This window comes from Microtus ochrogaster, unplaced genomic scaffold (assembly GCF_000317375.1).
Source record: "Microtus ochrogaster isolate Prairie Vole_2 unplaced genomic scaffold, MicOch1.0 UNK6, whole genome shotgun sequence".
Lineage (NCBI taxonomy): Eukaryota > Metazoa > Chordata > Mammalia > Rodentia > Cricetidae > Microtus > Microtus ochrogaster.
In genome coordinates, this window is record NW_004949104.1 from 5,674,748 (window position 1) to 5,684,180 (window position 9,433).

General features: G+C 40.1%; 1 pseudogene; it reads right to left on the reverse strand.

Annotated features, from left to right (window-relative positions):
- Positions 1–3,026: 3,026 nt before the first annotated feature.
- LOC102000472 overlaps positions 3,027–9,433 on the reverse strand; it is a 64,719-nt pseudogene continuing 58,312 nt past the window's right edge.

Below are 9,433 nucleotides of genomic sequence, written 5' to 3' on the forward strand. Positions count from 1 at the left end.
GGGTGGTGGAATAAAACTCCCTCAACTAGTCAGTCTCTCTAACCTGCTACAAAACCTCCTCAATGTTTTGATCCATTCCAAAGTTCACAAAACTGAGGAAAAGAACCAAAGCTACCTCTCCTCCCTTTTATTCCTCCTTCACATCACAACCCACACATGCCAGCTAGAAGAAATAAGTGATGATGGCCATGTTTCAAAGCTCCTATTCAGTGTCATGCACTGAATCAAATGGGAGAAATGTAACAGGAATGGGCAATTCCTATTGAAAGGTAACTCTTGGGTTAAGAAGGAGGTATTATATATACAAATCACACTCCAGTGTGTCTAGGTTGATCCAGCAAGGCTCTGTATAGTTGAGAAGAACAGAACAAAATATCACACACAGGGTTTTTTTTCTCACGAAATCCCATAGCACAAGAGAGAAGAGAGGGGGGCTCTTTGCAGAGAGAAATAGTGGTAGAATCAAGATCAGAAAAAGGGGACCAAAGAGAAATTGGCATGGAATGATAAATGAATGAAGAAGAGAGAATATTAAGTTATAATTGTAGTTGTATGAGTGCTATGTCCTGAGCATAGTACCAGGATTTATGCACATTATCTTATTTCATGTTTTAGACTTTAGATGTCGAGGAAGAAATGACCATGCTTATTCGATTGATACCTAGCTCCAAGACCTCAGTTGTGCAAGAGGCTAAGCACATCATTCTTGGATGTCAGGAAAAGTTAGTCCCTAGAGTTCTATAGTAGCCAGTCAGCGACAGAAGCGCCTGAGCAGTTTCTTCCTCGAGGAACTTTATCTACCATTGTATCATCTTTGCTTTGGGTGCCCGCTCAAAGGTGCCTCGCCTCCCTAGATAGAGCAAATTACCAATACTCACTTGTTTCGCCTTGAACAGTGGCTTCTTGTGTCCTGAGCAGCTTCACATTGTTGCCCTTAGTGAGTGGTCAAATCCCAACCCATTAAATCATCAGCGTGCAAGCCTCCAAAATGCCTGAGCGAGTGTAGCCAGGGAAACCCACTGTGAACTGATACATTCTCAGAATGGACAGTCATAAAAACGCTCACCCCTTTCACACGTCCGAGAGCTTTTCCAGGTGCAATGTCACCCCGCCACGCAGAGAACACAGGTGGGATGGAGAGATTAGTGATACAAAGACAACAGTGGTCAGAAAGTGGCAGAGGGCAGAGGAACAACAGCACTTACCATGCTAAGGACATTTCTACCCAACGCGGGCCAAAGCTCTGTCTGCCAGCTTTGAAAATTCTGGCCACAATAAGCCCTTGGTTTGCCAGAATAAAAGAGATTCTATTGTGCAGTTCTCTCTAGGCTCAGGGCAATAATTATTAACCGTGGCTTCCACGGGCTAGGATTATGCCAGGTGGATAAAACCATGGGCTTTAATCTGCTTGATCTGAAATGTCAAATTGGGCCTAAGCACTTCCTAGTGCTCTAAAGTGCTCCTGGGAGAGCCAAGATCTTGTTGTCATAAACCTTCTGCTCTCAACTCAGCCTTTTCTTTCACATTTCCACATTAATTAGAATTCTTTGCGAGGGGGAGAATAATTGTTCTAGCTATTATGTACTATCAACAAGACATTTCCAAGCCTTTACCCAAAGTTCAGTGATTAGACCGCAGTCGGCAGGCCTTCTGCTTACCCTCGCTTAGCCCTTTGCTCTTGCAGAGTGGACAATAGTCAAACTGTGGTTCTGAGATGGGAAAGATATTAGACCTCCTCCTACCTTTAATCTCTGGGCCTACAGGGAACCCAGGTCGGGAGCCCAAAGATGAGTCCTCCTCCTGGGACCAAAGCAGCCTATAACTCACTTTTATCAAACGGACAGATCGAGCCATTCAGAGGCACATGGGAAACAAGCCTGAAGCAACACAGGGTCATTTCAGAAAACTGGGGCACACCCAGGCTGGCAGTGTGGACCCTCAGGAATGAGGTGGGTTGGTTTTCACAAAGCGACAAAATGAAGGCAGAGCCAGAAGAGCAAGAGGGCACCGGCCTCTCCAGATGGAGACTCTGGATGGTGCTGCACACTGCTGGGTGTGCCAGCTTGACGGGGGCTTGTCACCGCCACTCATATATCATTAGGACCATGGCCATCACGCACAGGAGGTTACTAAGCCCACAAAAAGAAAAAAATCATTACCTTAGCGTATCTCTCCGCTCTGTCTAGGTTTTTGAATTGAAGAATTCTATTCCAAGAGTAAAGATGTTTGGCTATGCTCTCAAGGAACAAGCAAACTGTCTGAATTAGGGAGTCGGACGGCATTGTTGATGTGTGAGGACCGACAGCTTTCCATTCTGCACACCCCCACTCCATGCTGCCATCCAGAAAGCCCAGGTGCCCCCTCCATTGGCACTGACAATTACTTCAAACCAAACAAGCTACTAGCCATGGATGGTAACTCTCACCCCAGTCATGGCTTCCTAAACCCTATACAATCTTCTTTCTCCACTTTCTTAAGCTGTTTGAAGAGCAGCTTAGAAGCACACCTAGCTGTCTCTAGAGGACACATCCTATAGGTATCAGACATTTTCACATTCTTTTGGTGCTTGTATTATACCATCTCTGCCAAATTTTGAGCTGGGGATTGACCCCCACCTCTGTAAGTTGAACACAATTGTTTAAAATGCATAATAGCAGAGGCATTTAAAAGTATAATCAGGGGAGACTCCAAAAATGTATCTTTAAGTCCAGAAAACAATTGCAAAATAACACTAATTCAAGATTCCATTTATATAAAACAACCATTTGTCATAGCTAGGAAAGAAGATAGATACATAAAGAGATGCCAGTGAGCAATGGGTATGTGGGAAGATAGATAATACAGAGAGGCAGGATGATAGGGAGATAGAAGATAGATAGAAAACACACAGATTAATTGAAAATGTATTAGTCTTAGCTTGTCCTATGCAAGGAAAAAACAATAAAAACTAGCTTAGAAATTACTTTCTCTCATGTCTTGTTTTTATTTTATTTTGGTCAAATGATCTTTTATTGAGATATTTTGTCTTATGTTTCATTACTAGCTGGGCATTCCACTGTACCACTGTTGATATTGTCTATAATGTCACCATGGTTGGTACTCATCTATATTGTAGCCCAGAGACTGTCAAGTGCCCAGAATCTCTTGAGTAGTGTAGAGTGTTTTCTGGCTAAAGAGTGGTGCTGTGTTTGTTGGGCAGTGTTGACAATCTCATCAAATGTGATGTTTTCACTGTGTTTAATGTTTTTCTGCTTCTTTCCATTTCTTGACGACTTCTCCAGGGCATTGGTGACCAGAGAAAAGACAGAAAGTATGACTTTAATATAAGCCTGTCCTGAACAGTCAGTTTCACTGCGACCCTCAGACCTTTCTAATCACTTGTTGTTTTGAGAACATCATCACCAGGTTGTCTTAGAGACAGACACGGGGTACTGATCTGGGGAGCCACGGTGGATGTGACACCAGTCTTACCTCTGGTGCGCTTCAGATACTTGACTTTCCTGTGTTAGGGATGGAACTTGAGAAGTACATGGAAAAAGCTGTTGTAGGAGAAACGTGAATTCAGGAGCACCAAAGACATTTGCACTGTAGCCCCCTCCAAGCAGAAAGCCAAAAGCTTCCTGTACTTACATTAAGTCTTAAATCAGTTACCATAATATGTTATTTTATTTAAGGCACTGCCAAAAAGGAAGAGAAAATATTGAGCCTGAAACAATTTTAAACTAATTAAAGCCGTTTTTACTCATCAGCAGCTGAGCAAAATATTTTTCAATGAAGGTAGCTCACATTTTGTAAGGTTGTTAGAAAGTAAGCATTTCTGGTGAACAGTGTCAAAGACTGAGTGACTTATACAAATAGCCTCAAAAACAACCAAATCCTTTGACCCCTTAACTTCATATCTAGAAACCAATCATAAAGTGAAATAATAACTACATAAAGGCAATCCATATACATTCTCTCCTCCCATTATTTTTACAGTGAATTTTCATTGCTAGCAGTAGAAATGTACACATAGTTTAATCTAGGAAATAGGAAGACCGTGGTGAACAAAGGCCTCAGCTCTGCTTCTCTTCATTCCTTGGTGATTTTTCTGATATGTACTTCTGTTATTTTTAAGTCACAAACTGGTCTGCTATTTCTGGAGTCACCAATATTAGGTATGAAGTGCTGATCTCATTATTGCAGCTGAGATATTGCCTCTTCCCTCCATGTCATTCCTGCCCTTCCTATTTGCCTTTTCCTTTTAGGACGGGAGCTCACTATGCAGCCTGGGCTGACTTTGAACCCACTACGTAGACTCTCATCCTCACTTTCCATCATCTCTTCCTCTCTATGTTGTTACAATACACTCTTCATTCATATTCATTGCAAATCTATTCATTGGAAATACTTAATTCAATTAAGCCAAGGGAGAACTGGGCAACAATTTTCTTTCTTTTTTTTGTACAACGTTTTGCTTAAAGTTAATCATCCTTTTCTATGTCATTTTCATAACTTCCTGGTGTTGCCAGATGTGTAGTATTTGGCTCCCCTTCCAAGAGCTCCATTCTGTGCTAGACAGATAACAGCTACCTGGATGTTCTCTTCCTGTTTTCTTAAGTCTGATCAAACATGGCTTCCATTAACTTCACCAATGGGAGAATAAGGGAGGAGCCCTCTCCATCTTTTTTCCACTGTGTGTGTGCCTGAGAAGATCTTTGTTGTTTCTTTTATAACTGTTTCATCTTTGTCTTTTGTTTCTCATTGGTTTGATGCTGGACTTTCTGGATTGATCTAACTTACTTCCCTTTATTTTCTGTCTCTTTATGCTTTGTTTGCTGAGGGTTTCTCAACTTCATCCTGCAATCATTGTATTGATTTGTTTATGATGCTACCATAGTTCTAATTTTAAGGGTCTTTCTGATTCCTTGATTATTTCTTTTTATAGCATCTTCTGTTTGTTTTATAGATGCAGTATTTTTTATTGCTCTAAAGATATTAAATATAGATTTTTGTTTTCTTCTTCATTGCCTCTGTTTTTTATGGGTCCTTTTGTTCCGTTTCTTTCACTTTACTATTTGAAAAATCCCCAAATATATAGCAATGCTTAGATCTTCATGTTGAAGGCCAACAATATCAGAACCATTGATTGGATGTTTAGTGTTCATGATGAAGATGCATCCTCCAGTAAAAATATAATATTCATGAACAAGATTTGTCAGCAATGGGCCAGATTGGATGATGTTTTGATTTGAAGTAGACAAGACTCAATGAGTGAATAATCACTGGTATTCTGAGATCTCTACACTAGAAGCGTTATATTTCTTCAGGATTCTCTAATTCCCAGCTGGAGGTAAAGGGAATGAGCTAAAAGGCACCATATGGCTAGCAATTAGGATTCTGGAAGTTGGACAGGTGGAGACCACTGAGGATTCTAAAGACTAGTGTACAGAGATTTATGCAATCGCTATGATCTCAGCTCCACATCCTCCTCCATTCCTGCTTACTTGAGTTTTGATATTTGCATGAGGTAGAGAAGGGAGACAGAAAACTGGACAGACGGTACAATAAAGGGAAGTAACTAAAGGGACTTTTTGGTTAGTGGAACAGTGCGCCTACTCCTCAGAATGTATAGCTCTGCAAGAGCAATGTAGTTTATTGATACTTTGGGTTTCCTGAAGATGAATCCTACTCTTAGGACTAGCTCTGGCCAGCATAAGGAGATAAAATGTTGTAAGCCAGCTAAAAAGCACCAAGCAGCAGCCTCACATACAGCTATATTGCTAAAATAAATCTTCCTGGTAGCTGGTCTGGAACTCATGGTTTCTGTATTGAATTTAGCCTATTTTTATAGTTGGACATTCCTATAAAGACACTTATTACACACTGCATGGACCTGATTATGAACAGTAGCTACAGAAAGTGAATTATGCAAAAGGAAGATCTTGCATTGTTAATAAACATGCTTGTTAACAAATACACAGCAGAGAAACAATACACTAGGAAACAGTCACTATTCCCCCAAACAAGCACTGATTCTTCTGAAAAGGGTATTCTTTATAAATAACTATAGCCTTGGGCAAATTTCCATAAATGATATTCTGCAACTTCAAGCCACAGAAGTCATGAGAGTTTTACCTTGATTCTGCATTAGAGGAAAATGAGTCAAAGCCTCCTTGCCCTCTTCCAGACTCCTTGTTCTAAACAGGCTCACATCACTATCAAAAAAAAAGAAGAACTCAGAGAACATTTCAAAATACAGGAAAGACTTTCAGATCCAGAGGAAGGGATAGAGTGCCATAGAACACTGTCTTCAGGCATGGCCTGACTATTGAATTCTGTAAAGTAGATCATTCATTCATCCACACACAACTCACACTGGAGAGGAGCCTCATCTGGTTAGCCAACATCTTCAAAACAAAACCCTAGATTTTCCAAAGAAGAAAGAGTTCTGCCCCAAAACTAAAACACAAAATCTCTGCCTTAATATGACATTCAAAGTAAAGATAACAAAATCAAAAATAGACAGATGGTTCTGCATAAAACTAAAAAGTTCTTGCATGGTGAGGAAACAATAGTTAAGAGAATGGGAGAAATATTGTATGTACATCAAACATTTGGCAAAGGTTAATACTCAGATCAGTATTAACTACTCAGTAATAAGATACCTCATAAGTCAGAAAAGGATGTGAAAAAGACCTGAATAGGCCTATCTATACTTCTGTCAATATCACTAAAAAGGATAAACAAATTTCCGACTGGTACAGTTTAAAACCCTCAATATCTAGTAATCAAGGAAATGCAAATCAAAACCACAAGGAGATGGTGTCTCATATGTGTTAGAATGGACAGATTCCAGAATTTTTAAAAGAGAATGTGGTTGATGAGGATGGGGAGTGTACTGGCTGGTTTTATGTCAACTTGACAGGAACTAAGGTCATCAGAGAGGAGGGAGCACCAATTGAGAAAATGCCTTCTTAACATGGGGCTGCAGGCAAGTCTCTAGGACGTTTTCTTAATTAGTGATTGATGTAGAAGGGTCCCGTCCATTATGGGTGGTACCATTCCTTTGTTAGTGATCCTGGGTGGTATAAGAAAGCAGTCTGAGCAAGTCATGAAGAACAAGCCAGTGGGCAACATTCCTCCATGCCTTTGAATCAGGTCCTGCCTCTAAGTTCCTGCTCCGCTTGAGTTCCTATTCTGATTTCTTTGGTGATGAACAGCAATGATGAAGTGTATGCCAAAAATCTTTTGCTACCCAGGCTTAGATTTAGTCATAGTGTCTCATCACAGCAATAGTAACCCTGACTAAGACATGGAGGAAGGAGAACCCAACGTACTCTGTACAATGTATTAGTGAAAATGTATTAGTACAGATACTATGGGGAACAATTTAGAGAGTCTTCAAAAAAATTTTTTAAAAAAAATAGTAACTACCATATAATCCAACCCCCATTATCCAAGAGAGATCTGCAATCTCAGAGTCACTACAGCAGTGCCCACCATGGCAAAGTACAGATTCCAACTGACCATAAACCAATGAGTGGATTCTTTATGAAAGTAGTGTAGCACACTCTGGGCTTCGTCTTAAGAAATGAATAAAAGCCTTTTATACAAAGCAACCAATATAAATCTGAGAGACTTGTGTGGAATGAATAAGAGCAGCACAAAAGACAAAGGGACTACATATTATCACTTGTATGTAGAACTTCGAAAAGTCAATTTTACAAGCAGCAAATGCAGTGGCAGTTACCAGAAGTCAGACTGAGGCACTGAAGGAGATGCTATCTTTCACTAATCTCTTTTAGATCTTAGGCGTAAGAAACAAGGTTTGTCATACCACTTGATGGCTGCAGGTAATAACAATGACCGGTATTACCCATTTCAAAGTTGCTAGATCGGTGTATTTTACGTTTTCTCACCACAAATAAATAGTATGTGTATGAACTATCAGATTAATTAAGTCATTCTGTTATCAATGTGTAGATATTTAAGAACAGTGTCTTGTATAACATAAAGTATGTATTTTTTTTTTACTTTCAACGATCTAAAAAGTAATAAGAGAGGGGAAAGGGAATCTCGCCTTAGTCTCGGAATCTGAAACCTGCTTACAAACCTCAGTGAGTTTCAAGAATTACATAATAAAATTCCTTATAATTTCTCAATCTCTGATCCAAATATAGGTCTTATGGAAGTAATGTACATATAGGAATGTTTGTATGTGTATAAATGTATAGGGCATGTTTCTATGTCGAAAATTATGTATATGTACAAAACTGTGTATATAGGCACACATGCATGCACGCACACATACAAAATCACCCCAGCTTCCTTTTGCCTATATCCCTGTGGGGGAAAAAATTGATGAATAGCAACTACAAACATGGATTAAAAAAAATAAACATATGTGCTGAATTCAGTGGGACTCTGATATCATAATCATAAAACTGAAAAACAGGTAGAGCTAAAGAAGACGTTTAGAGATGCATACCCAGGTAGGGACATAGCAATGAGAAGGGTAGATCACACCCCGGGTGCATAACTGCACAGAGCCTCAGTGTGTGGCATCAGGCAAGGAGAGCACAGATCGTTTTTTGTGGTGTTGGTAATGGACTGCTTCTTAGGTATGGTGGTAGGCTTATGAGTATTCATTTTATTATTACGCTGTATATATTATACGTGTACATTAAAGGCAGCCTTTTTATGAAGCAAATATTTTATGATTAAACCTTCTTTTTAATAACAAATCTTATAAGCACCTATAAAAGAACATCGCGCCGCCCTCATTTTGGTGGCTTGGTGACTGGTTTTTAACATAAAATATTTCTTCCTGGAAGCCTCTCTGTTCCTTTTTCTTAGCAGCACTCTGGCCTCTTTTATCCTTGGCCCCCTTGTACTTTTCACAGCTTCTAATCCATTACCCACTCTGACATATGGATTTAAATGCCCTTCTTATTACACTCTGTCAGATCCAAGTTCTCTAAGGCTGATTTTCCCAACCTTCTCTTTCATAATAGGTAGCTTTTCTTATAATTTTCATTTCCCACCCCCTTGTCTGGCTATCCTGCCATCCATTTCCTCTCATCTTGCCCTAACTGAAGGACCTCCCAGAGAGGGGCCCACATTCCCAGTGCTTCCTTGTGCTTGAATTCTTTTCTTAGCCTTCTTCTTTTGCCCAAGTCATTCATTTGGCTCAAAGTTCACACATAAACCCCTAAATTTCTTTCCCTCAACTCTCTCTTTGACCTTTTCTAATCAGGCTTTTATTCACTTTAGTCCTCTGAAATACAAAGTCACAAATTACCTCTTCCTGGGGGCTAAGACTCCTGGCCTATGGGCCAGCCTTTGCCACAGACCTTGCAGCTGGTCCTGAAATTCTCTCTCTCTCTCTCTCTCTCTCTCTCTCTCTCTCTCTCTCTCTCTCTCTCTTTGTTTCTCTCTCTTCCCCTCCCTC